Below are 11095 nucleotides of genomic sequence, written 5' to 3' on the forward strand. Positions count from 1 at the left end.
CTCGACCTGCTGGGCTCCGGCGATCCTTCCTCCTCAGCCTTCCGAGTAGCCAGAATTACAGAAGCGCGCTACCATGCCCGGCTAATTTTTTGATTTATTGTAGCGATGAGGTCTCGCCTGCCCAGGCGGGTCTCGAACCCGCGGGCTCAGGCAATCCACTCACCTCAGCCTCCCAAAGGCGCGGGATTACAGGCTGAGCCACCGAGCCCGGCATATTTGAAGTCTTTTAAAAGAAGAAAGGGATAAACTAAGAATCAATAATATCCTTCAGGGCTGGATAGTGTGTTAAAAAATGTGAACTTCACAAATGGTAGAATTCCATCTAGATTCTCGGTTAGAGACTCAAGAAGGTAGTAAAATCTTCAGAGGCAATATCTAAATGATCCCATAGAATAATTGGATCTTAGAAATCTAGGCTTACAGTCAGAAAAGACATACAATATAATAGATGCGTAGGCTGGACAAACTGCTATAACAAAATTTCTTTAAGCCTTAGTTGCCTGTCACAGGAAATACCTATAACTACTCATTCTGCATGTTGTATAGTCATGTTTCTACACGGTTACTCAGAAACTCATACTCATGAGAACTCTTTTATCTCAACACTGGCTTCATGTCTGATGAAGAGAAAAAGAGCACATTGGGGTATCCTACCTGTTCTTCTCTGCCCTAGCCCTAAAGTGACATATGTCCATTTTGCTCACAGTCCTTTGACTGGAATCTGTCATATGACTTCACTTTGCTTCAAGACAGAACATGAACACATGGGTGAAAATGAACTATTTGTTTAAAAGTACAGTCTCTGTTACAGATATCCATTACGTTGTGGCAGGGTCAAAAGATTTCTAAGATTCATGCTGAATTGGACAATAGGCATCTCAAAAGTGGCTAAATTGATTTTTTTCTCTGGATGAATTGCCTAGGTCACTTATGGAGATGAAATTTAATAATGCATAGGATTAAAACTACTGCCATCCAGCAAAGGTGGGAACTTGGAATCAAATTTGACATTCTCTAAAGAAAATAACATGAGATTTTTCTTATCTAGCAGGGCTTCTGGAGTTATTCAGTCATACTTCAGTCAAAGAATTCCACAGAAATTCCCTTTAAAAAATATGAAGTTAGCCGGGCTCAGTGGTTCAGCCTGTAATCCCGCACCTTTGGGAGGCTGAGGTGAGTGGATTGCCTGAGCCCGCGGGTTCGAGACCCGCCTGGGCAGTGAGACCTCATCTATACAATAAATCAAAAAAAAAAAAATCAGCCGGGCATGGTAGCACACGCCTGTAATTCCGGCTACTCGGAAGGTTGAGACGGAAGGATCGCCGGAGCCCAGCAGGCGAGGCTGCGGTGGCCGGGAGCGGCCACTGAACTCCAGTCTGGGCCACCGAGTGAGACTCCAACTCAAAAAAAAAAAAATATGAAGTTAAAAATCTTCCTCTGCTCACACAAGATTTGGGCCTCAGTCTGGGAATGGATAGGTGACTTTTGTTTGTCACAGAAGACTATCTTCTCCCCCCCAAAAAGTAACTATCATCTACCAAATAGTAATAACATCTGGAGAAGATAGAATTAAAACCATTGATCTGTAATCTACTCTATTCCTGATTACTAAGGAAATGCTTCCAAGGAAAACAGTGGGCAGGCAACCTAGTCTAATCTTCTTGTGAACATAATAATGAAAACTGTGGAAAATATATACTAATAATACTCTTTGGCAGGAATGTTCAAATCTATGAAATACTCTTCACAAATGTCTCTGGTTTAAGATTGCTTATGTTAAAAAAAAAAAAAACCCTTACAGTCTATTAATTTATTAGTTATGACTCTCTGGCACTCTGGATAAAATCATTTAAGATATGCACCATTCTTGGATATATAATGGATGTGTTTCATAACCTATCTGCTCCCTGCTGTGTGAAGTAACTCAAAAACTTACCTAAGGACTTCATCATTTATTCAGGACCAAAGGATGGTATATCCAGTCCAGTAAGGAAGGACCTGGGGAGTCATGTATGATATTACATAGCTCTTCTGCTTGATCTAAGCTTTATAAAGCTAGTTTAACTGTCCCAGGGACCCCTTCTTATAACAGATACTTGTCTCCTAGAGGGCCTCCTTAATGTTTGTATCTTTGAATTTATTAGGAAAACTTAAAAGTGGTTAACAACTCTGAATCATGTTGGTCTGATTCAACAACACAACTCACTACATTGCCTCAGAATATCTTGTGTTCCCATTATTTTTACCACTTTTAAAATATTTTTATGATTGTGAACTCGGTCCTTTAGAAAACACCCTGTTCATTCCTCCCTCTACACCTTCCCTACTGTCTCCCTTTTCGAAGTGACAGTCCCAGAGCTAACTATAACTGCCTAATTCTTTCTCAACTTTCAAGACACAGCTTCCATGTAATTTCGTCAAGAAAGCAATTACTAACATCTCCAATAAGTTCAACTGCCATATTACATATACCCAGAGCACCCCAAGCTTTCCCTTGAGACGTTTATCATTTTTACAACTATTTGCTTAGCCTATATTTTTCCTCATCAGGCTAGAGTTCCAAGACACGGGACTATTCCTATGTTGTTCACTGCTCCATAGTTTCAGGATTCAGCATGGTGCATGACATAAATTTAATATATGATCAAAATATATGTGAGAATAATAGCAGGCTCAGATTTTCATAATACCCACGAGTATATCTTTCTCTAAAAATAAGAGTAACTTATCTCTCTACTAAAATTATTCAATATCTATTTTCTCTTTTGTTTAAATTTGGTTTTGAAACAGGAAATTGAAATGAGATTCTTTTTTACTTAATTTCTAAATTTGGTTGAATCTCTAAAGGCAGAAAATAATATATTAGGTGTTAGGACACCACAGAAGAACACAGAATATGCTAAGAATTATAAAAACTGGTCTGTCAACCTCAGGGGCCGCCCTCTCTAGTCTACAAATTAGTGGGAGGTAAAGGTTTAAGAAGAGCGAATTTAGCCAGGCTTGGTGGCTCAGCCTGTAATCCCGCACCTTTGGGAGGTTGAGGTGAGTGGATTGCCGGAGCCCGAGGGTTCGAGACCCGCCTGGGCAGACGAGACCTCATCTCTACAATAAATCAAAAAAATCAACCAGGCATGGTAGCGCGTACCTGTAATTCCGGCTACTTGGAAGGCTGAGGCGGAAGGATCGCCAGAGCCCAGCAGGTCGAGGCTGTGGTGGCCGGGCGCAGCCACTGCACTCCAGTCTGGGCAACAGAGTGAGACTCCAACTCAAAAAAAAAAAAAAAGAAGAAGAGCGAATTTATTTGGAAAAAGTGGTCAAAATTCTGTGCTTTGTATTTCAGCCTCATCCTCTTCCGAGGAATCAGGCATGTTTCCCTCATCTTAAACCAGGTGAGTAGAAATGCAAGAAGTATGTTTCTTTTAGAGTTTGGGGAACATTAGGAGAATATCTCAATCTTTGCTTCAATGTTGCCTTATTGAGGCATTCACTGAACACCAAATTTAGAACTGCAAAAACATATCCATCCCTGCTCTTTCCTCTCACCTTTCACTACCTTGTATTTCTCCGTAGAATTGCTTACTTTCTTGTATATTATTAATGTATTAATCATTTTATTTCTTGGTTACTTCCATAATAGAATGTAAGTTTTATACAGACAGAATTCTCTTTATTTACTGTCCAAACCTCAGAATTTAAAATAGCCACATACATATTGTGGCTATTCAATTACTATTTGTGGAATAAATGAAAGAAGATTAAAGGCAACATTTTTGAGCTATAACCATCTATCTATTAGAACAACAGAAGAAAAACACTGTATTGGAGAGTAAATTTCACTTTAACTGAAGGTGGGGCAAAGTGATTGAGACTCTTTATGTACCAGATGTATCTATAAGACAGAATCAATTGTCACCTCAAAGATATAATTCCGTTATTCATTAATAGGCAGAAAGCCACAAATGAGAAAAGTCTGCAAGAGCACAGATGATGTTGATGTCAGAAAAGTAGAAGTCAGCAGTCCCTACAACACAGTAGAAAAAGTCAGCAATTGTGCATCTGTCACCCAGAGGAGTCTGATGCCAGATGATGCTACACTAGCCAAGAAAATCCAAGCTCCGTTCTCTTTAGCTTATTAAAGAGAATCTTATCCTTGAGGGATCAGAAATAGCAGCAGTTATTAAAGGAAAAATCTGTAAAGAAAATAGAAACTATCATGAATTTCTCTGTTCTGTCATGGCCTTCAGACTTAGATCCTGTTCCTAGAAGAAGTCTAATTTTTTTTTTTTTTTTTAGTTGTAGTCTCACTCTGTCACCCAGACTGGAGTGCAGTGGCCGCTCCCAGCCACCGCAGCCTCAACCTGCTGGGCTCTGGCGATCCTTCCACCTCAGCCTTCCAAGTAGCTGGAACTACAGGCAGGTGCTATCATGCCCAGCTAATATGTTGATTTATTGTAGAGATGAGGTTGCCAAGTTGGAAGAAGTCTAATTTAAGTAAGAATTCTGAATTTGAATAATTACAATTGGCCTGATACTATGTGATTGTTAGTTGAAAAGTGGATACATTTTTATAGTGGAATTAAGTAAATTTTTTGTTTGTCATCTAAGAGTAATCTAAGAAACTCTGAGACTTCCTATAATTTATCCAGGGACAGGAAAATCTTGAAAGACTAGAGTAAACAAAACAGAAAGGAAATCACTTTTTAAAAATTGTAACTGAGAATTTTTAAGGTTTAATAAAAGATATGAATTCACAGATTTAGAAAATCAAGCAGAATAAATACAATAGGTCTCTAGTCTAGACCAATGCATATTGAAATTCCATACACCAAAGATATACAAACGGCATGGTCTTGGCAAAGAACAAGCAAATCAGCATATAATAAAATGAAGACCTCAGATATAGATACATGTATTTTTAAAATATTGATGAGGCATTATAAATTACTGGTGAAAGATGGAACCATTCTCTAAAATTGTGTTGAGATAATTGGTTGACTACATAGAAAAAAAAAAGAAAGAAAAAGATAACTGAATTATTACCTCACACCATTCATAGGAATCAATTTCAAATCATCGAAAGACTTAAAAAATACATGCAAATATTTAAATCTTTAGAGAAAAATTTCCAAGAATATCAAAGAATATTTTACTTCTTTCAGTAAGACATCATTTCTAAATTAAGATTACAAAATACTACAGTAAACTTTTATAAAATACATAAATTTGATCACTTGAAAATTAAGAACTTTGGGCCAGGTCGGTGGCTCAGCCTGTAATCGTAGCACTTTGGGAGGCCAAGGAGAGTGGATTGCCTGAGCCCGTCAGTTTGAGATACACCCAGGCAACTTGGTGAGATCTCTTCTCAACAAGAAATCAAAAGATTAGCTGGGTGTGGTAGCGTGCGCCTGTAGTTCTGGCTACTTGGTGGCAGGCTGAGGCGGAAGGATCGCTGAAGCCCAGCACTCCAGCCTGGGTGACAGAGTGAGACTCCGATGCAAAAAAAAGAAGAAAAAAGAAAAAAATAAATAAAGAAAATTAAGAACTTTGTAGCCCAAAAAGTACTATCAAAAGGGGAAGGATCAACTACACACTGAAAAATATATTTTAAAGAGAATTGATTAGATACTAAGATATATAAAGGAATCCTACAATTCAATCTAATGAAAAGAAAAGCAATAAAAATGTGCAAAATATATAAACAGAAAGAGAAAATTAAAATAAGAAATAATTATATGTTCAACCTTATTAGAATCCAATATTGCCAAATATAAAATCTGAGAACATAAAATGTTGTAAACAACATAGATCAGTGAAAATTTACATGCACTAAATTAGATATTACCTTAGAAAGCTAAATATTTTGATATTCTGTCATCCAGAAATTTTACTTCTAGGTATACTTGCCAAGATCTTGAGTACATTATCAGGATAATTAGCACGGCACTGTACACAGCAGTATTTTATAGGTGGAAATAGCCTAAATACCCACCAACGGAAGAATGCCTAAATAAATGTTTGTATACTTTTATACAACAGGATCAAATTTAATAGTAGAATTCAGGATTCTAGAACTACATGTAAAAATATGTCAATCTCATAAATAATGAATAAGGAAAGTTTCTTAAGAACACACACCCACAGAAACACTCCGATGTTATCTATGTATAAATATAATATACGTGTATGCAATTATATGTGTGTGTGTGTGTGTGTGTATAATACCATTCTGAAAGAAGACTATAAATGTAAGCAAGAAATGTAAAACAAAATTAAGATAATGGATACTTCTGAGAAATGAAACAAAGGGAAGTGATACATAAAAATATACAACTAAATGCAAGGTTTGATAGTATTTTAGTTCTGGGTTTTGTTACTACATTACTGTATTCCTTTTATGTTTATAATGTACATATACATAACATCTATTATTTTGTAAGTCTCAATTATTAAATTGAAGAAAGTCTTAAAACTCACTTACCACCGATTGAACAAAGATTTATGAGAGTGGAAAACACAAAGTGCTATGCTAGCAACTCTAAGAAGGGACCCAAAGGAATCCTAAATGTTTACTGGAAGAGTGAATACTTAGGCTAATTCTCTACCAATGGAGAGTGTTTGTTTGCTGGAAAGAAGAGGGGATGAGTTGGGGTGATATTCCGGGACAAAGCAGTAATATGTACAGGGAAGTAAAGAAAAACAAAAACTCTTCCAGGAATTGCTGCTAGTTCATGTGTGTCTGGAGGACAGAAGGTAGAAGTGGAGAGAGCTGAGAGTGGTAAGGCAGCAGTCCCCAGATCATAAAGGGAGTCCTTTAATACCCTTTAACTATTTATCCATCAGAGTTCATTTAACATATAGAAGCAAACGAATAGCAATCATAAATTCACACATGAATCCAGCAAAACTGTAAGACTGGAAAAATAACCTAGAAAGAAAGGTCTTTTGACATCAATATCAGAGAAGAGCATGAGACCACATGCCCAATATTTGAAGTGACAAGACTGAAAAAGGTGAGACAATGTGAAAGGTTAAGTATCCTGTTAATGTAGAATTCTTGCACTTAAACTGAGCAAACTATTGACCTCAGCTTATTGTGGAGGATTTGGTAGGAGGAAGGTAGATTCTTAGGTCAGTAGGCAGTGACCCAATTATTTAAGCACAGCAACCATGAGCTAGTTAGACCGTCATGCCTCCCAAAATGAAAGTTCAGCACGTTGGAAGGAAATCACTTTCCCATGTGTTCTGGTACATGAAAGATAAATGAAAAAAGAGGCAGCAAGGCATTGACTCAAAGCTTCAATTTATGACAGTTGAAAAGTACATTTAAGAGTCTCACTATGATGAACAATTGAAATGCAAACCAAGTTCACCACCCAGAATGCTTTGTGATGGTTACTTCTTAAAAATAGAAAGTAACTCAACAAACCAAATGCAAATGTGGATATGGAATATATGCTTTCACAAAAGCATATTAATATCCTGTCTCCATAAAATTACCTATTAAATCAGTCTTGAAGTTCTTCCTAAATGAGAGAAGTTAACTTTTCACAGTTGATTTTTGGAGTATGACTTTAATCAAAATTATTTTTCTCTTGACTTCTCTAATTTATAGTTCAAAATTGGCACCAAATATTGGAATTGCCAAAATTTTACCAGCGAGGTTCCTATCTAGTAAGCATGCGATTTACTCATAGTTACCATTCTCATATTTCATATTAGGATTTGAACAAACAGCTTAGTACCAAAGAGACAACTTATTAACATCAGTCAGAATATTGGGGTTTATCAGGCAGGAAAACAGAAACTACATTAAATAGTTATTTCAACAGACAGAATACCCTAAAGCAAATTGTTAAAATGAATACTGAAGACAAAATGAAAACTTTGAAAAGTGTAGCAATAGTAATGATAGCAATGCTTCTAGCACTGAGGTTAAAAGGGTAAAGTTTGAAGTTATTAAAACTTAGAAGCTAAGGAGAAAGGTCTCAGGAAGCTGAGACTTCCATCTCTGAGGAAGGGAATAGCACAGCTGATGCTGACTTCTCTCCTCTGAGGAGGCTCTGTGAGGCTGGTTTTGAAATTGGTGGAAGAAATGGAAAACTGGAACCAATTTCGACTGGTGTCAACTGGTGCTATTGGGTGAAAAACACTTGCTAAGATAATTTTTACAGCATTAGCAAATAATCCAGGAAGGACTGCCTTCTCTCTCCATCCTGCTGCTTTCCAGGTCCATCTAGGGTCCCTATGGGCAGTAACTAAGAAGAAGCTAACCTAAAAGCAAAAAAAAAAAAAAAAGGTGTAGTTTGTAGAATCTCTGTTCAAGTACCACAGAACTGACTGTAAAAAGAAAAATGTGTAGTTGCAGGACAACAGTTACATAAACAGAACAAGGGAATGAACCCACGTGTTATAAAGGCTTTCCTATTTAGAGCTTGTAGCATAAACAACCAATTGGTCCCATATTAGGTAACTGTCCTATTTCATCTTACTGTTTACATTTGGGTCTTAATTTCCACGTCTGAGTTAAAACAGGAATATTGAGTACATAGAGTCTGGTGATATGAGGAGGTGGAATTATTAATTTCTAAAGCCTCCCTGGCATTTGGCAATTTGGAACCACTCATGTAAGGAATAGTAAATGAATAGGCAAAGTCTGGCTTTAAAATCATGACTCATTAAATGTAATAATGCCAAGAGGATCTAAATTCTAATTTAACCAAAGTATATATTACAAATTAACTGCCAGGGGGCTTACTCTTTGTCAATCAATCATCAAGGAATATTTAATTGGGTTGGCAAATTATTGCCCCAAATTTGCTAGAAGGACCTTGTATTAGGTTAAATTATAAAATCACTGTTATTACACATCATGTATCAACAATTTCATGTGGTTCAACCTAATATTTTGGTTTTACTATGAGTGAGCAGCCTTGGATCAAATGCAAGCTTTACTTTAGAAAGTGAAGTGGTTTCATGGACATCTGAAGAAACCTGAGTTGGGATTAACTCAACATTATAAAAATTTTTTTTCTAATAATTTAATTTTATCTTCATTCTGTGTCCAGATGTTGAATCACTAAAGTGATTGAAAAGGAATTACCGTGAAAAACCTTAATTATAGTGTTTAAAAACTTTGATTGCGGGCTTAAATATTGCTTTAATACCTTTTTATTATTAAGTACCTTTTTTAATAATAGGTATTAATAATAGGGGGAGGGTCTTACGCCTGTAATCCTAGCACTTTGGGAGGCCAAGGCAGGAGAATCGCTTGAGACCAGTCACAGTAACATATCACGACCTCATCTCTACAAAAAATAAAAAGAAATTTTCCGGTGTGGTGATGTACATCTGTAGTCCTGACTACTCAAGAGGCTAAGATAGAATGATCTCTTGAGCCTAGGAGGTCAATTCTGTGGTAAGCCATGGTCATACCACTACACTTCAGCCCAGGCAGCAGAGACCCCCGACTCAAAAAAATACTAAAAATGAATAATAAATACTTCTTCTATTATTTAAGCCTCGATTTCTTCATCTATAGACTAAGAAATTCATTATCTACAAATCAGAGTTGGTGTGGAGATTAAATGAAATATGGCACTTTTAAACTAACAAATGGCCTATTATATTGTAAACCACAGTAAATGATGCTATTTATATATTTTGCGTTTTTTTAATAAAAAAGACATACATAACATTAATGTTTTAATGATTCCTAAATGAATTAATATATGTAAAGTGCATAGAACAGTTTCTACCACATATTGAATAATATCGAATAGTAATATCATTAGGGATATGCCTACTATTTCTATTAATAATTATTGTTATTATTGTTAATATTTGGAAATTTTTCTTTCAACTTCAACTTAAAGTTTGTACCCCGAAGACAAAAGATGTTACAGAGTTCTGTGTGTTATTTGTATCCAAAGTAGATTTGTGTGTGTGTGTGTGTGTGTGTGTGTGTGTGTGTGTGTGTGTGGTGTACAGAGAATATATTTTGGATCTAAGCTGCTCCTTGATGGTAGTTCTTATATCTTACCCTATCTCTGAATTGACAAAACGTTGACAGCAGATACCCTATTTAAAAAGAAAAGGCCACACTCTATGCTATATTACACTACTCTCAAAAGCAATTTGGATCCATAGCACTATCAGACTGACATTGAATACTCTTCATTTATTTGGAGAACTAAAGTCATTGAGCCCAATAGAAAATGACAAATTATATCATAATCACATAACTTCAGAGCTGGAAGGAATCTTAGTGATCCAGTGAGGACTAAATGCAATTTTTTAAAATCAGAAAACTGAAGCTTAGAAAGATGAAATTAAGTATTGGGTTGATTCTGTTTTTGAAATAACCCTAGGACAAAAATACTTTCAGCACAGACCCCTCTGACACTACAAGATCTCCCAGACACTACAAAATCTCCAGTAAAAGATCATTTTGCTTGTTTGGGAATGCTTTCTGAAGGACCTTATTACCTAACAATGCAACACATTTTATTTTTATGCAATTTCTTATACTGAAGTGAGTGTCATTTTAATGTTCTTAAAATGTCTCCTTGCTGATCTTTATTGCATTCGAAAACCAAATTTAAGTCCTTTTTTAAAAAAATGAAAACTTCTCTAAGCTTATCTACATTTGGAGAAGTAATCAGTAAGAGAGAATGTCCTAAAAATTGCTATCTTGGAAATCAGTCCGGAGTATGCCCTGTGGCAAGATGTTGCCTTAGATAATGATGTTGCCACAAAGCAGTCTTCTTCCATGTGTCCCTGCTACGTCATTTATGTTCCACATATAGTAGTTTTAGTAACAGCAGTATTTTACATTATTCATAAATTGTCAAATCCATAGATAATTCAGTACCAGCTTCATTTTACTGATTATAGATTCCAAAATCTTCCAAGGAGCCGGAACTACAGGCGTGCGCTACCACACCCGGCTAATTTTTGATTTATTGTAGAGATGAGGTCTCCCCAAGTTGCCCAGGTGGGTCTCGAACCCATGGGCTCAGGCAGTCTACTCACCTCAGTCTCCCAAGGTGTGGGATTACAGGCTGAGCCACCGACCTCGGCTGCTATCTCACATATC

This window comes from Carlito syrichta, unplaced genomic scaffold (assembly GCF_000164805.1).
Source record: "Carlito syrichta isolate Samal-C Ts95f unplaced genomic scaffold, Tarsius_syrichta-2.0.1 Scaffold288003, whole genome shotgun sequence".
NCBI lineage: Eukaryota > Metazoa > Chordata > Mammalia > Primates > Tarsiidae > Carlito > Carlito syrichta.